A 19,223-nucleotide genomic window follows, 5' to 3' on the forward strand; every position below is an offset into this window, starting at 1 on the left:
GTTTACACAAAAGGATGAATGATCTATTCAAACGGGAGTTTGGGAATTTAGGGAAAATGCCAGGTGATGTCATAAAATTTACGAATGCTTTCTAGGATTAAATATAGTGCATTGGTAGCTTCCTGGGAAATATTTAGGGGTCATTAAGGCAGGCAGTAGACATGTTGCTGCCCAGTGCCTATAAAATTTCGCTTTCTGTAAATTTTGATGTCTAGGACAGTGATGTTGACTCTGGTACCAGTCCTGGGATTCATTCTCATAAAAACATAAGTGTATCTATTAAAGGTTGGACAATGTAGATCAAAGGAGTTGAATCCAAGAACTTATCCCTTTTGTTAATAGTTTCAAATCCTATAACAATTTTTGTATCAACCAATACATTACAGGTTATTGTCTTTTCTTCACATACTTATGTGCAAGAAACAGTGAGCAGTGATTGTTGTGTCACCAGAGAAAGAGGAGCTACTGACTGCTATGTATTTGCATGTCCACTCCTTAAAGAGCATCACTGCAGACTACCTCCAGCAGAAGTTTTAACATATAAAGAAATGAAGGGCACTTTGAGAACAAAAGTAAGCATCATGAAATAAATTACTGCCTTAGGAAAGGTTATCTTTAGAATGGAAAGCTAGCCAAATAACCAATTATGCAAAATCTGCACTTATTAACATCCACAGAAGCAAGCATTTCATTCCACCATATCCTAGTAGATTCACTGTGCATTAAAACATTATAGCAAGGTACCTAATACACAGTCTCACACCAAGATCACTAATGTTAGTTTTACAGAAAAATGTTATTCTATTAGACTTACATCACAAATTCTGATTTCCAAAGTGCTTCTAAGCTTAAGGACACAACTGAATTTTTTTTTTTAATGGCCAGGCGCTTTATTTAATAGCTTTGTACCCCTACAAAGGCCAGAAGTGGTGGCCATTTCATTATGGAAGCACTTAATAGGTTGCCTCCTATGAAAGGACGGAAGTCACAACCAACATGAAATAGACCCATGTTCTGTCCAAAGCCAATGCAGTCTCTTGCATATTTTTCCAAATCATTCCAGGAAAACAATGAATGATGCCTATCTTATATTCTTCTGCACATTCATATGCCTCATAATTAAGTTGCTATTCAGATCTACATGCAAATACTTAAAGATGATACAGAGTTGTGATTCACGTTGTAGCACTGCCTCCTGCCTTCTGTTATGTCTGTTTAACTCTGTATGTTATTTGTTACATTACTGTTTTAGATGTTATATTGGTGCTATTTAAAATCAAATGTAAATAATGGGGTTTTGGGAATAATATTAGTTCTTTTTAAAAATTAAATTTCAAATTCCTCACTCTGAATAAGGTAGTCTTAAAATAACAGTTCTGTTAGAGTACACCAACTTAAAAATGAACCTGCAAGTTAAGAAAATGAACCTGCAACTTAAAAATGAATCTTGTCAATGTGACCTGCAAGATGAAGATGCTTGCATGAATGGTGATAATGCACAGAGATAATGGATACTTTATCTCCTAAACAAAGTTTTGCTATCTTTACTAGTCAGGCTGTTTTAAAAACAAGTTTGCAAAGCAGTTGTATGTGCATTACATGTAAAAAATCATTAGCATAGTGGTCAGTATGTTTTTACAACTGTGTTTATTTGTGAATCAGTCTGTAAGCAGTTAGTTAATGCTGAGCAAAGGACGGGTTAAGATTTATGAAATTTATGAAACCCTATTTGATACCTACTTATTTATTTAATTCAAAATATAAGCAATAATACATTTTAAAATAAATTTTATTTTTCAGAAGGAAGTAAAACTTAAGAGTAAAATGCTCCCCCCCCAATAATTTATATTTGAAATTTATTTCCTTTATCTTTTTTGCAAATTGAAATGTCTTTCATCAGATCTTCAAACTAAGTTTATGCAGCTCATTTGCTCCTGTTCTTAGTATGGATAAGAGATTTACCATACCTTCTGTGATTGTCCTATTGGAATTTTTAATATATTTGATCTGAGCAGAGCACTCAGCTAAGCAACTTTTGACCACAAATCTTAAAACTGTGCGGAAATGAATGTTTGTGATATCACGCTGTTATCTCCTACAACAATTTTGTAGAATTCAACATGTTTATGACTTCGTTTTCAGATTTCATCTTTGAACGTTTGATATATATTTATATATGAGTGAAAATGCTGAAGCTTTATGGCAGAATTGTTCAAATTCTCTAGATCAGCATCAATGAACTTTTAACTTTGCTGGGAATGTCTTTGACTTTTAGTAGATAATGAAATAACATTAACTGCACATTATTTATATATTAAAAAGGAAAAAAAAAAACTCTGCTATTTCTTTAGGCAGTATTTGCTGTAAAAGTTATAAGATTTTTACTGTAAAAAATAAAATATTCAGTTTGCCAAGTAATGGTCCTGTTATCCTTGATTGAAATCCTCAATGCTATGAATACTTTGTTGCAGTTGTATTTGAAAGTTTTGGATGCAGGCTGAGAAATTATTTTCTGTTATGTTGACTATATGAGTTAAAACATTATCATCTCATCTTGTGGTTTTTCTTGATAAGTTCAAGGTTCATATATAACTTTCATTTTAACATCTCCATCTGAGAGGAGAAGGAGAAACTGCATAGTGGTAAATTAAGTCACTATGCAGCTTGGGTGTGGAAATGCCATACTTTTGTGCTTAGCAAGAAATTCTTGATCAACAAGGCTGTATGTGGGTTTTTATTATTGTGCTCAGAATTCAAGCCAAAAATGCCAAATTGCCTTCCCTGGGTGCTTTAAACATTGACATAAAATAATGGCTTATTGCTTACCCCGCGATGCCTGACCCAGCTGTACTGTACATTTTCAGTACTGTATAGGGAGTATCATGTATAAATTAAACATATTGATAATTTACAGCAAAATAGACTTTCATTAATTGTTGTTTGTGAGAATAACTTATCTGGTGTCATTTTGCATATGTGCATATGCCATACTGTATCGAATACTAGGTGATGTCCTGACTAGTCTTTTGATCAGTTTTCTGCTTGTTCATTTTGCTGTTACGTCATTTTCTTCACTTCGTTCTTAATTTTTTGCATACCATGTACTTAAATAGCACAGCCTGCGTAGTATGTAATTAAATTATTCTGTATTTGTGAATGTAACAGTTTTAAGTGACTATTTTTAGTCTTACAATTATTTTCTTTTCCTTCATTAAAATAAAGTACAAAAATAAGTATACAAAATTATTCTATTCTGACAGTTGTCATTTTTTGTTGTGCTATAAATTTTTTATCAAGTAATTTTACTTTGTAATGATTTTATTTGGAGCAGAAAATCCATTGACAACTGCTTTATGGCTTTAATAGAAGTATGTTAGTAATTCTGAGTATGAAACATTAAAGTTGCATAATTTTAAATGTAAGTTTAACGAGATGGGTGTTTTGCTTCGGCAAAATGGAACACACAATATGATAAGTATATACATAAAAGTATAATTTTCTGGATAGAGGCAGTATTAGATCTACAGGATTTAACAGTTAGTTTCCGTAAAACTTGTTTATAGTACTGAAGAAAATGCTTGTTTTTAGACATGTGGAACGAAGCGCTATCAAATTTTTAAAACCTTAATGCCTTCTTCTCAATAGTCAAATTTCATATTTGTGTAAAATCTGATCAGAGATTTCATTGAATTTTTTTGTGTCATATGAAGTTTAAGTATTTGAAGAAACCGTTTGTTGAGTGAAAAATTAATTGTAAGTGCAATTTTATGCTAGAGAATTTAGAAAAAGGATGAACTGAAGTGTTCTTTGGTAAGCGGAAAATGGTCCCGGTGTCTAATTTGAGGTTCCTGAGTTCTCGTATATGTTATAAAAATAATATCTCATATTGTAGCATTAATCTTTCCATATGATTACTAAAGAAAATTAGTTAAAAAACCTGAAATAAATCATTGATTTTATACTTATTTCTAGCTTAAACCGGATTTTGTAATCATTGCCTTGCAGTGGCATTAAAAATTATCAATATTTGTGTTAAGCAAATTATGTTGAAAATTTTTTGAATATTTAAAAACATTATGTGATATGCATCCTTTTTTTTTTTTTTTTTTTTCCATCTTCTGAGACTGGAGGGATACCGATTAGTCAGTTTAAATTTTCCATGGGTCAGTAGATCACAAATAAGCCTTGAGGGAAATTCAAAACGGCCAGTTAACTAATGAAGACGAATTTATTTTCACTATAAGATTAATAAATGGAATCGATAAGTGCATTTAAACTCACTGTTATAAACTTTCAAGGTACCAATTTTTGGTATCCAGTGTCTAATCTGGTAAGAAAAAAGGATCTCGCAAAAAAAAAAAAAAAAAAAAAAAAAAAAAAAAAAAATGTGATAAAAAATTACACTTACCAAGCAACATGAATAATAATTCTAATTTTAAGGACAAAACTTTAATGCTAGGGGTAATTAGTACAATTTTCTGAAATTATTATATATTTTTCTTTCGTTTCTCAGTTTCACTATATGGTAGTAATTATGCACGATAAACCATTTAATGTCATTCTGTCAAAGTGCACATTTTCTTGTAAAATAGATAGATATAATTATGAATGGTGAACTTTTACTTGACGTCTGTGTGTATTGTATTTACATTAAGGTTTAACAAGGTTTATACCCGAAACATTGTGTACAGTGAAGTTTTTAATTAAAATCGTGAGTTGATTTGTTTTGTTAACTTTACTGCTTATTGTTGCGCAGAGTTGTACTTTAATTGATCTACCTTCGTTTAATGTTCATTTAATATTATTTATTTGTTATTCAATTTCGTTTAATATTTTTTTAATCTTATCGCCAAGTCTTAAAATGTATATACAACTTCAAAGTTGCATTTATTATCTTTTTTTAATTCTCTCATTCTCATTCGCATGTATTTCAGTTAGCGAGTTTCACGCTTTCGTTTATTCGATTCGCTAGAGAATCGGGGGCTTACTAGTTCTTATATAACGTGAAAAGTCTTTTTTAACCCTTTGCGGCACACCTAGAAAAATTGAATGAAAAAGGATTTATAGGTTAGTTTGAACCTTCTTTATTTATAGTAGATGGCAGCTTAACACAAACCAGTCCATATATTTTAGCCATGTGTAGTTTTTTAAGACCCTCATTTTTCAAAGAAATCTTCCAGATTTTTTTAGGGTATAAAAGGAATTGTTTGAAAAGAAATTTCTATGTTATTTTTTTGGCTGTATGCTAATCTCTTTATTCTTTATTAGTTTTAAATTTTTACCTTAAGTGTGCCCAGACCGGGCTCACCGATAATTTAGAACAACTGGAAAGTCTGTATTCTTTGTTTCTCCGCATCTCATCGGTGAATTCATTGACAACAATGCTCGTTTCAGCACTCTTTTCGAAGCTCTATTCAATCAGTGTGCCACAGAATTAAAACGATAAGTGCTATCTTCATAAAATTTTACTTGTATACTCCTCTAGGCCTAATTAGACTGTCTACCTTTTTTTTTTTTTTTTAAATCAAAACTCCGACTTTAAAAGGTAGCATGCCGAAAAGGGTTAACCAGTAATAATGTTAACTTTTGTGAAACAAAACTTTAATGAATTTCCAAAATAAAGCAGGAATTGTAACTTCGTTAACATCCATATTGTGTAACATACATATTTCTTCTTAGCTTCTCAGTTCTGCTAACATGCATTCCGCCATTTTTCTCTCTTTATTGTAATATGTTGCTATAAAAATGTAAAAAGTACAAATGTAATTACTAAAAAGCGGACGCGCGTTTTGCGCCGGTTGAGCTGTGTATTTTAAATTCAAGAATGTTTTGTCAGTAAGTGTGCAACCGATTTTGACGGCAAATACATCTTTATGCCTTGTCCATCATATTCTTCTACATCACCCCACACAAAATATCCTATAGTATATATATATATATATATATAGTATCGCCCGCTAACTTGAAGAATTACGACTTTTTTAACAAATGACTGTTTTTTCCTTTTACTCTTGTTTTTGTGGCCAAGTTTTGTAGTTTTAGCTAAATTAGCCATTTTCACTTTCAGTCAATTTTTTCTTCCAACTACATGTCAGACGCCATTTTGTAATCTTTTCACGTTTTTCCGAGTCTTCCGACCCCCTTCGATAATTGGAGACGAGTTGCAGCTAACGGACAATCTTTTCGTATTGGCTGATGCCCACAGAATATCGCTCCCCCCTACATACGTCACACGACTGAAGGACACAGAAGGAAATTACAACTACTTTTCAACATAGTTTTAAGAGGGAGAGCTCTGCATCACCACAGGTCAGTTTTTTGTTTATAATTATGAATCCTTTTTTTAAGCATCTTTTCTACAACTTTTTCTTGGTCTTAGCAAGACCCACTTTGTTGGTTTTCATCTTAATTTTCTTTTATTTTAATTACAGATTTTCATTACAGATTTCTAAAATCTATAAAATTATAAATCTTTAAGCTTGCAGGCCCAGCCCGTATGTTTTTGTATATTTAGGACTAATAGCAAACCGCTATTTATTTGTGTTTTTATTTTTATTTTTATTTTTATTTTAGATACTAGATTTAAGATGTATCGGAATAGTTTTTACATATTTTTACACCTTAATGTGTCATTTTGTGCGGACGCGTCGGGAAATTGGAACAGAGAATTGAGACTATTAAAATTTTCCAAGACACTTTGTCTAAATTAAAATTTTTGTAGCGAAAAAGTTTCAATTGTCTGTTTCGGCGAAACGCGTAATGGGGTTAGCTTGATTTGACGTTCAAACAAATAAAATTTCCCTTGAAAAGCCAGTTTGGAAGTCGAGTTAGGCTAATTTACCATTTTCCGCTTACTTTTTTAATCTGATTTAGTTTTTTAATGTTTTACATGTTAAATGGTTTGATTTTCATATGTATTAATTTTTTTAAAATGTGTTGAACTTTTTGGAGCAACAGCTCCTGGTAACTTTTAGGCGAGCTTACTACAATTTCTAATTTACTTATTTTGCAGCATATTGCGCAAGATGTTTTCTAGACCAAATTGGTCATTCAGTATTGTAATTACTACCTTGCTTGATATAGTATATATATATATATATATTCCTCTACCCCCTCAAAGAAAAGAGGGAAACGACTCTCAATTCTACAGTTTGTGTAGGTAAAAGCTTAAAACGACTTATCGCTTCTTTGGCATCCGCATGACTGGAAATTCTCTGTCATGTGTTGCATTTCTTTATATTTATGAACAATATCAGGAAAAAAAAAAATCATCGATGCATTATTTATTTCTTTTTTAATTTCTATCACCTAATGTGGGCAAATGAATAAAAGTGCTAAATATCGGTAGTTCGGCCCGGGCTGAAGTTTTGGTGAATTTGAACCAGTTTTCTGTACAAAATCCTGTGTGTTTTGTCCTAATCAAATATCTCATCCAATCCAATCTATCACAACATGTTTATCACATTCTGACAATGTTAATTTTTCATTATCATATAGCTACTTTCTAATAAGTAAATACTTGTTTCAGCCTCTCAAAACAGTTTCAGATGATGGTTCTGTAACAAGTTGCCAGGGTTAGCATTAGCACTGCATCTATAAGGTAAACAACAGTCTATCATTCTGTCCTACTCCTCCATAATACCTAAAATGAGCTTCTTGGTCCATACGCTGTTCAGTAGAAGATGCTTTCGAAATTGGAAAGGTTGTCTTGACCTATAGTAATTTTCAGCGCATCTGTGTGCAGTGTCAGTCGAGTAGAATTTTTGCAAAAAAATTCATTGTCCCTCATTTTATAGCACTTTAGACAATTCCGATACCAACCACATCTTATAGTTAGGTTTATGGAAAAGACTTTTCAACTCCTTTTTTTAAGCATCTTTTCTCTTTAAATTTTCCAGTCACCAGAAATCTGAATCGTTCAGTTCCATTCATGCTGGCCCACTGAAGAATTGTCATCAGAGCCGGGACTAAAGTGAGGCATGTGAGGCACTTAACCTCAGGTGAAAAGCAAGAAAAGATGCAAATTAGCTGCCAGATTTAAAAAAAAAAAAAAAAAAAAGCTTTAAAATTATGCTAGTTAACTTTCAGTTTTGAAACATATCGAAAAGCACCGTTTTAAAATAATAAATTCAAGTCATTAAATAGAGCAGTATATTTTTAGCACTTCAGCTTGCGGGCTTTACTTTAATCAGTTAACAAAATCAAATCAGAAATTTAATTAATTATTCATTGTTTAATGTTTAAAATGAGGCAACAAATCATTATGTATTTTATATAATTTTCAACTCATTATTAATTCTTTATGCAAAGTTCAAAAGTTTATAAGGCATCAGATGATAAATCATTACAATATGTTGAAACTAATAGCCTCTTAAAGCTAAGATTTTATATATGCCATCGTGGAATTGAAAACTGCATGAGAAAAAAATGTAAATAAAGCCTTGCATCACAAGTTCTATATATATATAACAAATTATATGCTTAATAGAGGAATCTAATATCGAATGGCAGTAAATGGGTTTGCTGCAGTGGTGATTTCATTGTTTTCAACCCGAGAAATGTAAATTCGAGTTTGTTTCCCTTAGAAAGTCCTTCACGAAGGCATCCACTCCTTAGGCAAATAGTCCTCGTATATTTGCCGCTGTGAATTAAACAAAGAAACATAATAGAAAATTTGTCTCGTGTCTTTACAGAAAATAGTCTTGAGGATTATAAAAAATTTAGCTTGAAAGTAAAGTATATCAACAGAATGTGGAGGAAATATGTAAAAAGTTTTCTCCTTTCGCTCTGCATGCCCTTGTGATGTAACTGGAAGTATGCTGGGCTGCGGAAGAAATGAAGTTCGAATTCCAGGAAAGGCATCTTTCCCTCCTTCAACAAAATTCCCGGTTTTCTGCAAAGTTAAAAAGAAAGGTTAAGAAAACAATTTCAGGAATAAATTGATAAAAGAACTAATTTTTCAGGAAGATAATTTTTCATTGAACATATAATAGATATTTTAATCTCAGCTGAAATGAAGATATCAAAAATTATACGAGATAGCTTCCGATTTCCAATTCCTAACTGGTTAATGTCATTGGGTTTAGGTATTTTAAAAGTTATGCTAGGTTGAGTTTGGCAAAGCTCACGAGGACTGACTACGTAAGGGAGGGGATGCTTTAGGTATTTTAAAAAGGATCGACTTAGTATTTAAATTTCCAAATGATGTAAATGCTTCAGATATTCCATCAGAATATCAAAATCAGATCTTTTGAGGCTAATTCAGGAATACAGTTTAGTTCTGTCGTATCTGTTCATCAAATATCACTATTTTTGCTATGGCATATAAATTAAGTAAATAAGTAACTTATTTCTGAATATATAAAATTATGATTACAGATATTACAAAAAGTTATGGTGTATGATTTATTATAGTTAATTTTGTTGAATATGAAAATATACATTTAATTTTATTTTATATAGGGGGCCCGTATTTATTTCTTTGCCTCAGGTGAAAAAATACCTAGGCATGGCTGTGATTATCATTGGAACTTTTAGCAATTTTCTGCCATTGGTACTTTTTCCTTTTAAAGTTAACTTTTGCGATATTTTGTGAAACAGCGTATCTATTTTGGCGTTAAAATGTGTTTTGAAATTGACATGTAATAGTATAGATGAGGTAATGCAGTTTGAGAGCGTTAGGAATCTGTATTGCACGAAAGCGAGACGAGTGGGAATTGCGATTGCTATAAGTTATGTTGTTGAAGTGAAGCATTTACACTGAAGAGCTATTGAATTAGGAACACTTGTCAGGTATCGCGTAGCACCACCTTTTGTCTTGATGACAGATGCGATTCTTCTTTGCACGGACTCGACAAGAACTGGAAGCGATGGGAAGCTATACGTATCCACGACTCCTGAACAACCTCCCGCAATTCACGAAGATTTATATGGAAAGCGGTCGGATCCTCGATCATCTCTCTCAATATCTTCTCAGATGTGCTCGATCGGATTCAGGTCAGGTGACTTTGATGGCCAGGAAAGCACGTTCAAATGTGTGGAATCTCAGGATGTTCATCCAACCATTCCGCTGCAGTTCGCTAGCGATGGCACGGTGCATTGTCTTTTTGAAAAATAATCTCTGTAGTGGGCTGTCAAAAACGAACATACGGGTGCAGATGGTCGTCAATGATATCCCGGTAGCGTTCACATGTGAGAGACGGTATCACATGTACCAGGGGTCCCATTTCAGTCCATGTGAACAAACCCAGACAAGAATACCACCTCCACCAGCTTGAAGAGTCCTCTGCTGGCACGCAGGGTCCATCGCTTCATGTGGTTTATGCCGTACACGAAATCTGCCACCGGCATGTACCAAAGTGAAACTCGACTCATCACTCACTCCAGGAAATATCTTTTCATATTTTACGGTTCACTGGCGATATTCCCGCGCCCATGCTAATCGTTACGCCATGTTTTGTACAGTCATCAGAGGGACTCTCGTTGGACGATGACTCCTCTACCTCACTGAGAGGAGCTGGTTTTGTCTGGTGTGGCAGCTTACCCGTTGCTGCGCACCAGCGTTCAATTGACGGGTGATCTGTCGCATTATGACACGTCTATACACCGTGGTCATCTACACGCTGTTGTCCGCGGCAGGTGACCCTGGGAGGGAGGGTTTTACCGGAGTTGAGGTACTCACTATATACTCTTGACACAGTGGTGCGCGAAAATCGGAGTATCTGCGCTACTTTCGAAATTAAGTGACCCATTCGTTGGGCCTCCGACGATTTCACAATGATCAAATGCGCTTACAAGGAGGCATTTCCTACTCGTCATTACCGATTTCGCTCAAATTTATTGGACATGCAGGCTAGAATGCTTGGCTAGAAATGAAAGTACCCGAAGTGGGAACTCCAGATGGCTAAGCGTTTGGGGAAAAAAAAAAAAAAAAAAAAAAAAAAAAACCCTGTTAACGCAGCTTTCCCCTTGCACCGTATAAGCCATTTACGTTAGCATGGTTGCCAAGCAGCGGTTGGGGTAGCGGTAAGAGCTCGGACTAGTAATTCGATTATCGTGGGTTCGACTCCCCATGTGAAGAATTTTTTCCCTCCTTTTCCTGAATTTTTATATTATTCTTTTTCTTATTAAGCAAAGAGGTGAATAATTTATTTTATTTATTTATTTATAGGCAAAAGGCATAGAAAAGGTAAAATATTGGGATTTCGGACTTTTCAACAAAGGATTGTAATTAAAGTACAAATTTATACTACAAAGGATTGTAATTAAAGTACAAATTTATACGAAAAAAAACTTTATTCATGAAAATTCAAAACTTTATTCGTTGACATTCGATGATTTACATGCGCCGGGATTATATTTATCGTAGAAACATAGGAAACGATAATTATTTCTGCTTCTATCACACGTTATAAACGCCGCAGTTTTACAACTATATCGTTGTTTCAACGTCTCCATAGAAAAACATACCTGCTTGACGTTCATAAAGCATTCTCTCTCATCGCAAAGTTTAGAAGTGAACTACACGTAGCATGTTATCGAATATTGGCGTGGATAATTGATGATGAACAATCGAATGTATTTTTATGCCGTCTTCTCGTGAAGTTATTATTTTTTTTCTTCCTCGTTGAGATAAGAGCAATTTTGTATTTTTTTATTAAAGTTTTGATAAAAATATACATCGCAGGGTTGTACTAGTGGAATACATATAGGGGGAATTACGTTGATCCTACACGTTGGCAATCCTTCTTTATCTTGGAAGAATGCGTCGTATAATTATTTGTCCTCCCCACGAATCAATCAGCATAAGAAATTTGCTCTCTTGTACGTACGGCTTCATCACATCTGTTAAAAGTTTTGTGTACAACGCTTTTGTAAAAGTTTTTCAGATTTTGAAGAAGTGATGACGATATTCTTATACTTTGCTGCGTATTCATCCACTCTTGTTTGAGTTCTTGGTCCAGAAGAGCCAGTATTCTCTTGTAAGCATACGTAAACGTTTGGCAATAGCTTTCCGGAAAGGCTCATAGTATATTGCGTTGTATATGAGCGGGTTACATTGTTTATATCCTTTCTTTTTACGGAAACCGTTTTTACCCTGAATGTTCCACGGTTCGGTTATACGTCGACTGGTACTGGCAACCTGGAAAGAGCATATACGTATGTAAATTTATTATACGCACCGTTAAACAGAGTATTTCATTTGAGGCTGACAAATAATAATTCTTGACTTACCTGATTGATCAGTTTAGGTAACAAAATCCTTGTGGTATTAAGGAATGAGAGCTCGAGTCTGGACTCGGAAGTTATCTGCCGCAGCAAGCATTTCCTCTTGTGTAGCTGTCTCTTTTTCCGACACAAATCTTGTAATTTTCCTCTGACGAATCGTATGCCTTTGTTTAAAGTCCATGACCCACGATTCGGAGGCTTTGAATTCCAACTCAGGAAATTGACTGGCAGCAGCGAGTGCCCATTGTTGCAAGTTTCTTGTGGTGATTTGCTGGTTACAACATCGCGCTTCTACGGAGCGATCATGTGTTCACGAATCAATTGTATTGTATTTATCCTTTTGAGGTTCACCATTTTTAATATGTTGTTCCCAAATTTTCAAATTTCGCATATACTTCAAGCGAGAGGGTCATTTCGTTTGCGCATATGCTTCAAGCGAAATAGATGGTCATTTCGTTTGCAAACTTTTTAAACTCTACATTGGATGCGCTTTGGCGAGATTAACCACCATTATTTTGTAGTCGAGTGGAACATAATCTGGATCCTCTTTCATTTTTTTCCATCGGGTTCATACTCATCACTTGACGACGATCTGACACCCTTCAACATTTGAAATTCTTTGGTCGATTTCTTCGCGCCAGTCCAACTCTTCGTCGCATATAAACTAATACTCCGTTAAAACTTCCTTTACTTTCTCGTGTATTTTATTTCCCATTTGAATGTGTTCTTCGGTTATCACTTCAGAACTTTACTTTATGATGAGATTAGATTTTCTTGGGCCAAAAGATGTGAACTTGTAAGGTATTTCTCTCGCCTTCTTAGCATGCCTTCGTAGTGTAGTGGTCTGCACGTTGGGCGCGTATTTCAGAGGTTTGTGGTTCGATTCCCAGAAGAGCGGTGCTTATTTTTCATCTTTCCTGCTTTAAAAAAATACCTAATCTCTCTACGAACTATAATCTATCGCCGTCTTCAATCATTGCTTAAACGCATCGCTGGGGATGCTATTGTCTGGCTCCTGTTCTTCTTCCGTCGACGTTCCAGGCATAGCAATAGTTTGACTTTTGTCCGATATTTTTGATTTTTCCAGATTATTTTCCTCATAATTTTATTTCACAAAGTTTCGATATCTTCCAGAGTATTCTCACAGTATTCTCGCACAATTCAAGTTACTTGGCCAGGAGCTAGCAAAAGAATGGGCTCCCTAGCTAGCGTCGCCCCTAACGGTCAAGGACACCTTTTTGCTACCTGCTCCAAGAATCTATTGTTCGTGTACAGCCGCCAGGAGCGACATTCAGGTGAAAATGAATCATATTGTGAAATGACTATTCACATTTATGGCACATCCCCAAGAAGGGGGAATAACCAATAAATGAGAAAGAAGAAGAATTTCTGTTTGAACACGTCTCAGGAAAGTTCGCAACTCAGCCATCTGGAGTTCCCACTTCGGGTACTTTCATTTTTAGAAAAGTCCTGCATGTTCTATAAATTTGAGCGAAATCGGTGATGACGAGTAGGGAATAGACCCTTGTTAGATCTGTACTCTTACCCAACGTTTCTCAATCTGTGGGGCGCGCCCGCTAAAGGGGGCACATTTACATGATTGGGGGGACACTACAGATTGACAATAAAATGATAAAAATAAAATGCGATAGATAGATTAAAAAAACTTTATTGGAATTTTATTTAATAATGACAAGGAAACATTCTAAGGACTAATGGCTAACGTGAGCTGGTTTTAAGGCGTACTACATCTCTAAATTTGGTTCCATTTTAGAGATGGCCACTTTGAGTTCATTTTCTACTTGAAATTTATTTCTGGATTTAGATTTTAAGGCAGGAAGTGCAGAAAATCCAATTTCACAAAGATAAGACGTTGGAAAAAGAACAGAATTCTAAGCGCGTTGCCTTTTATAACGGAGTAGTCGTTCGGAAGTTCAGTCCAGAAGTTTGTTAAAGATTTTTTTAACAAAGTTTGACTTTTGTAAGGTACTTGTTGAAACATCTATTAGTTCTTCTTGCAGTGATAATCCGACAGGTCTATTTTCAAATGGATTTAAAATCCAGCACCAGTCTGACAACTTGATCTCATTTTGTGCAAAGAAGTATCGTTTGAAATTCTCACTGAAGTTTTTTAAATGGCTTACCTCGGTTTTTAATATCTCAGCTTTGTTATTATCTTCGAATGTCGCACAACCGGGAAACATTTCAGAACTGTTTTCTTTCAATTTGTCATGCCATAACTGCATTTTCTTGCAAAAAGAGTCAATCGTTTGACTCAAATCAAATATATTTACGTCTTTTTCTTGCAGGAGTATATTAAGTTTTTCAAAAATGTCTACTAAATAAGAAAGCTTAAATAAAAATAATCTGTCTTAGAAATCTGTTGAATGCTTATGACCCTCCTCGCTCAAAAATATCGCTATTTCCCTTCTTAGTTCAAAGACACGCTGAACCGCCGTACAACCATCTGGATGAGGAACAAAATAGCAAAGATTGATGCTTAGCTCCCATATCTTCACACAGAACAGAGAACATCTTTAATTTTAGTGGTCTGGTTTTTATGAAGGTAACTACTTCAGTACTGTCAAAATTATGTTTAGTCCAGGGCTTCGCGATTTTGATGCTAACGCTTCCCGATGTATCATGCAGTGCGTCCAGATAATTTCTGAACATTTATTTTTTTACTAGCGTTTGTAAACTCTTGTATTTACCAGACATGGCCTTGAACTCAATCGGTGCAAATCGCAACACGATTTTTCCATTGCAAATTCATTTTAGTAATAGCATCATTTGTAATCTTGAACAATTCGGTCGCAAACAATAAATCTTCACATATTTTAAAACCTTGACAGAATCTAATATTGCAAATCAAATGAGAATCATTACTGGAGTCGGTAATGATTCGTCAAGTTGTATAGCAAACAATTTTCCACTAAGCTCAAATTCAAGTTGCTGCTCAATAGGAACTGATGTATCGTTAATTCGTCGACAGATTGTGTCATTTGACAGAGGAATATTGTTAATTTGTGAAGCAAAATTTTCACCAAACATTATTTCAACAATGTCTTTGAAAGTGGGTAAAATGCGTTGCTCTGCAATAGTGTGGGGTTTTTTGCATTTAGCTACTTTGTAAGCCACTTTGTTTGATGCCAAGAGAGTCGTCTCATTTACTGCCAGCACTTTATGGAAGTTTGACTTCTGTTTTTTGAACAATCTCAGTTTTTCCTCAAAAAAGTCACGCGGTTATTGACATATTCTCTGTGCAGCGTTTCTAGATGCCTTTTCAATTTATTTGGTTTCATACTATCTGCAGCCAATACTTTTAAACAGATAACGCATTGAGGTTTTTCTTCGCCATCAACTTCAAGGTTAGTACAGCCAAAGTTTAGATAGGATTGGTCATATTTTCTTGTTTTTAGATTTCGGACGATCTCCACTTGAAGCTGTCGATGTACAAGCCACGTCATCATCAAGTTTTCGTTTTAAAAATTTATCCGTACTAATAATAATTCACAATAGCTGCTTAGTGTTAGAAAACCTGAATTGATAATATCGTGTGTGCGCTTCTATATTTATAGTCACGTTGCTTCCAATTCAGACAGTTCGAGAAAGGTTAGGAAGCTTGGATACGTGGTGCGAACTTTCCAGCAGCATCTAGAGTAGACAGTGTTAGCTACTGTTATTTGAATTCCTGTCTACGGATTCGGGGAGGCGGTGCAATTTTTTTCGAATTAAGGAGGGCGCGAAGAACAAATGTTTCAGAATCACAGCTCTTACCCATTTTGCTTTTGACTGTTACTGATACCGTGAGCAGCACTCCTTATCTTGTCAAACTGCTGCTTGCGTCATTTGCAAGTCTCTTCCAGGCTTGGGTACGGCTCAGAATTTGCATAGCTCCAACTATCCCTAATTTAGATGCTCTTCAGTGTATAATGAAGCTAACTCTTCGAGAGGAAGCCGAAAGGAACGGGGTGCTCCCATATATGCTATATAAGAAATAACCACAAAAGCATAGTATATGTAACAATAAGCCCAGTGTACAAGAGACAACTAATAGTGACTCAGGTGTACTGCGTGCACCTCGCAAACTATGATCAATAACTCTATGAACTCTAAACGCAGTGATCTCTATAACTATATGAACTCAATGAACTTAATACGATTCGAATATCCTTACAAACCCAATGAACCAAATGAACTGTGTACCTTAAAAACTCTGTGATTCGCCTAAAACAAAAAAAAAGTTACAATGCCTAATATATAAAATCCATTATGTAAAATTTATGTATAATCAATGTATGTTTAACGCATGTATGTATAATGAATGTATGTACCACCTTTTGATTTTTCAATAAATGCCGACGCGGGGCTACTCTGGATAGTTAGTGTACAGGGGCAATACCACTTCTGCCTACGGCGACGTACTGTTCTGCATTATGGTCCTGTCCCACCATAATGCAGAACAGTAAGCGTTTGTTCACCAGAAATTTCACAAAATATTTATCGTTGTTATTGGTGATTTGCCATATGAAATAACATTCGTTCTGAATGCATGTTTGCTTTATAACAGTTGAGAGCTGATAGTTTGGCGAACGCGGTAGGGAACTTAATCACATTGAACAAAATGAAGGTTAAGTTACTCGTGTGCCAGGGTTCGTAGCGGTCCTTACAAGTTCTTATAAGTCCTTATATTTGAAAATAAAATATAAAAGCCTTTATAGGTGCTTACTTTTTCTCTAAAGTACTTAAAAAAAAATTTTTTTTAGTGCTTTTTTTAATGAACGCACATTTTTACCTCGTACCAAAGCCGAAACTAAGTAAACAACTTCTCTTCCTTATATGGAACGTCAGATGATGAATCATACTCCCAGAAATAGCTTTTCGCCCCTTTCTCTGCATTAACATAACCTTTGGTGCGTGCGATAACAGCGAATTGTGTTTATGTTTACTACTAAGAATATGGACTTAGTGCCTTTCCAGGCACTGACTTTTAGTGTTATTTGTACAAAGTGTAACTAATTGAACTCACCACGCCTACCACTGTGGATCCAACCGTATTGGCTGCTACCGGTCACGTGATACTCATACCCTGAATTCTAAGCAGTTTTATGTTTTTCATCAGTCAGGACTCAGATGATTTTCGTGACTGAAATTTTATTATGTTAGTGTACACCACCTTGACATGCCACCTTAAAGCTCCGATTGTCTGATCTCTCAGACTCTTATTTTCGCCTTCGGGTGAGTGGCGTGATAGCGCCCTAAATTTTTTCTACAGCCGTATGGCAAGTTAGAATGATCAGGTTTAAAATCTAAGAAGTTGATGCTTGTAGTGAACGTAAAGCATAAGCATACAGACAGGTGCACTTCGTTCTATTGGTTAAAGAATTGCGAAAGCGGTAGAAAATTCCGATACATTCCGTATTCTTTTGCTCCCACCCATTACTACACACGTTTGAATTTCTATCAAGATTTTAATAATTTACATTCTTGTTCCGCGTGGTCAGTTCATATCGCGTTTATCATCATCGGTATACTTATATTATGAGCATATATATTAATATTTATAATAATATGTTTGCAGTAACTGCTGAAGTATAGATAAACTTCAAAAATGGGTGTGTTTTAACACAGATTGGTTTTCTAAGGAATAATATTCGGAATAAATAAAGTGAAAGTAATCGAATAGTAAAAAAAAAAATTTCCCCCTTTTTTTTTTTTTTTTTTTTTTTTTTTTTGGCCAGTGCATTCATTATACATAACGGAAGTTGGGGATTCTCCTTTCTCCGCAAAATCTCGATTTTTTTTTTTTTTTTTTTTTTTTTTTTTTTCCCAACCTGGATTGAATAGGACTAAAATTTCTGCGGTCTACCAGCCCAAGCGAAGAATGATTCTATTCCGGAAATTTAATGCAGTCTGTTCAAAATTAGAATGAAAAACACCAGAGATTAGTAAATCTTTTTATTAATCAATATGAGTATGGCAGGAATATCGCGCAGAGCGCGACGTCTCCTGCTCAATGATAAATATGCCATATGGTCGTATGATGGTGAAAAACCGAACGAAGCAAAGGGGCGTTTTCCTTTAGTTAGTTATGTATTCTCCGAATACCGGCAGCTGTTGATTCCGACTGCGTAATATCACGTGCGGAAGAATTAAGGCGCACGTATTGCGCAATAACGTTTGCGATATTTCGCAGAGATATATCATTTTTACTGTACTTGCTAAGCAGATTATTTTTCAGTTCCATTGGGATATTTTTTATATGATGCATATATCGAACTGGCAAAAGCATTATTTAGCTGAAAAATCTAAACAACGGCTACAATCTACCCCACTTCATCTTTTACCAGTTACGCTCGACTATCCGGAATTTTCAGATATTCGGCAATTTCGGAGTATGCCGGTTAGTTTAGCTTTTACTGTTAAAGGATGACTGCATGAAGTAATTTCCCGTTTTCTGATTTCAGAAAAGTTCCTTTTTTTACTTATTTTTAGTTAAATTACTTTGCTTGCAATATCTGTTAAGGGAAAACTGTTATGCAATGAAAATTTAGAAAATGTTCAGAATTTTGATTTAAGTTTAATTATTCAAATATTAATCTTTCGATGCCAAGCGAATATAATAAATATGGTATATTATTATTTATTTTCTCTATTTTGAATTGAAATTTCATCATTTAATCTTGTAATATAATTTAGTTCTGCATAGTTTTTTTTCCCACTCATTTAAACTAGTTCTGTAAATTGAACTGTTATTTAAAATTAAAAAAAAAAAAAAAAAAAAAAGAGAGAGAGAGAGAGAGAATGTAATTTTCCATGGTTGAGTAATGCTCATTTTCTCTTAATAAATACTGAATTCCTCATATTTTAAATTGCAAATGTAATCTATCTTTTAAGATTATGCAGTTGTTTATAATGTAATTAGACAGGTGCTTACTTTTTTTTTTAAATGTGCTAGAAAAGTGCTTATATGTGCTTATTGTTTTAACTAAAAT

General features: G+C 34.6%; 1 protein-coding gene across 4 annotated transcripts in view; it reads left to right on the forward strand.

Moving 5' to 3' along the window:
- atl (atlastin GTPase) overlaps window positions 1-19,223 on the forward strand; it is a 254,971-nt gene that overhangs the window by 12,400 nt on the left and 223,348 nt on the right. The window contains exon 2 of one of the 4 annotated variants that reach the window (XM_085807530.1): window positions 6,068-6,309. The exons of the other annotated variants lie outside the window; for them this stretch is intronic. The gene's annotated coding sequence lies outside the window, so the exon portion shown is untranslated. The remainder of the gene's footprint in view (window positions 1-6,067; window positions 6,310-19,223) is intronic. 4 annotated transcript variants of the gene reach the window in all.

This window comes from Stegodyphus dumicola, chromosome X1 (genome assembly GCF_044657685.1).
Source record: "Stegodyphus dumicola isolate Sdum_Otavi_A_Nest chromosome X1, ASM4465768v1".
Taxonomy (NCBI): domain Eukaryota; kingdom Metazoa; phylum Arthropoda; class Arachnida; order Araneae; family Eresidae; genus Stegodyphus; species Stegodyphus dumicola.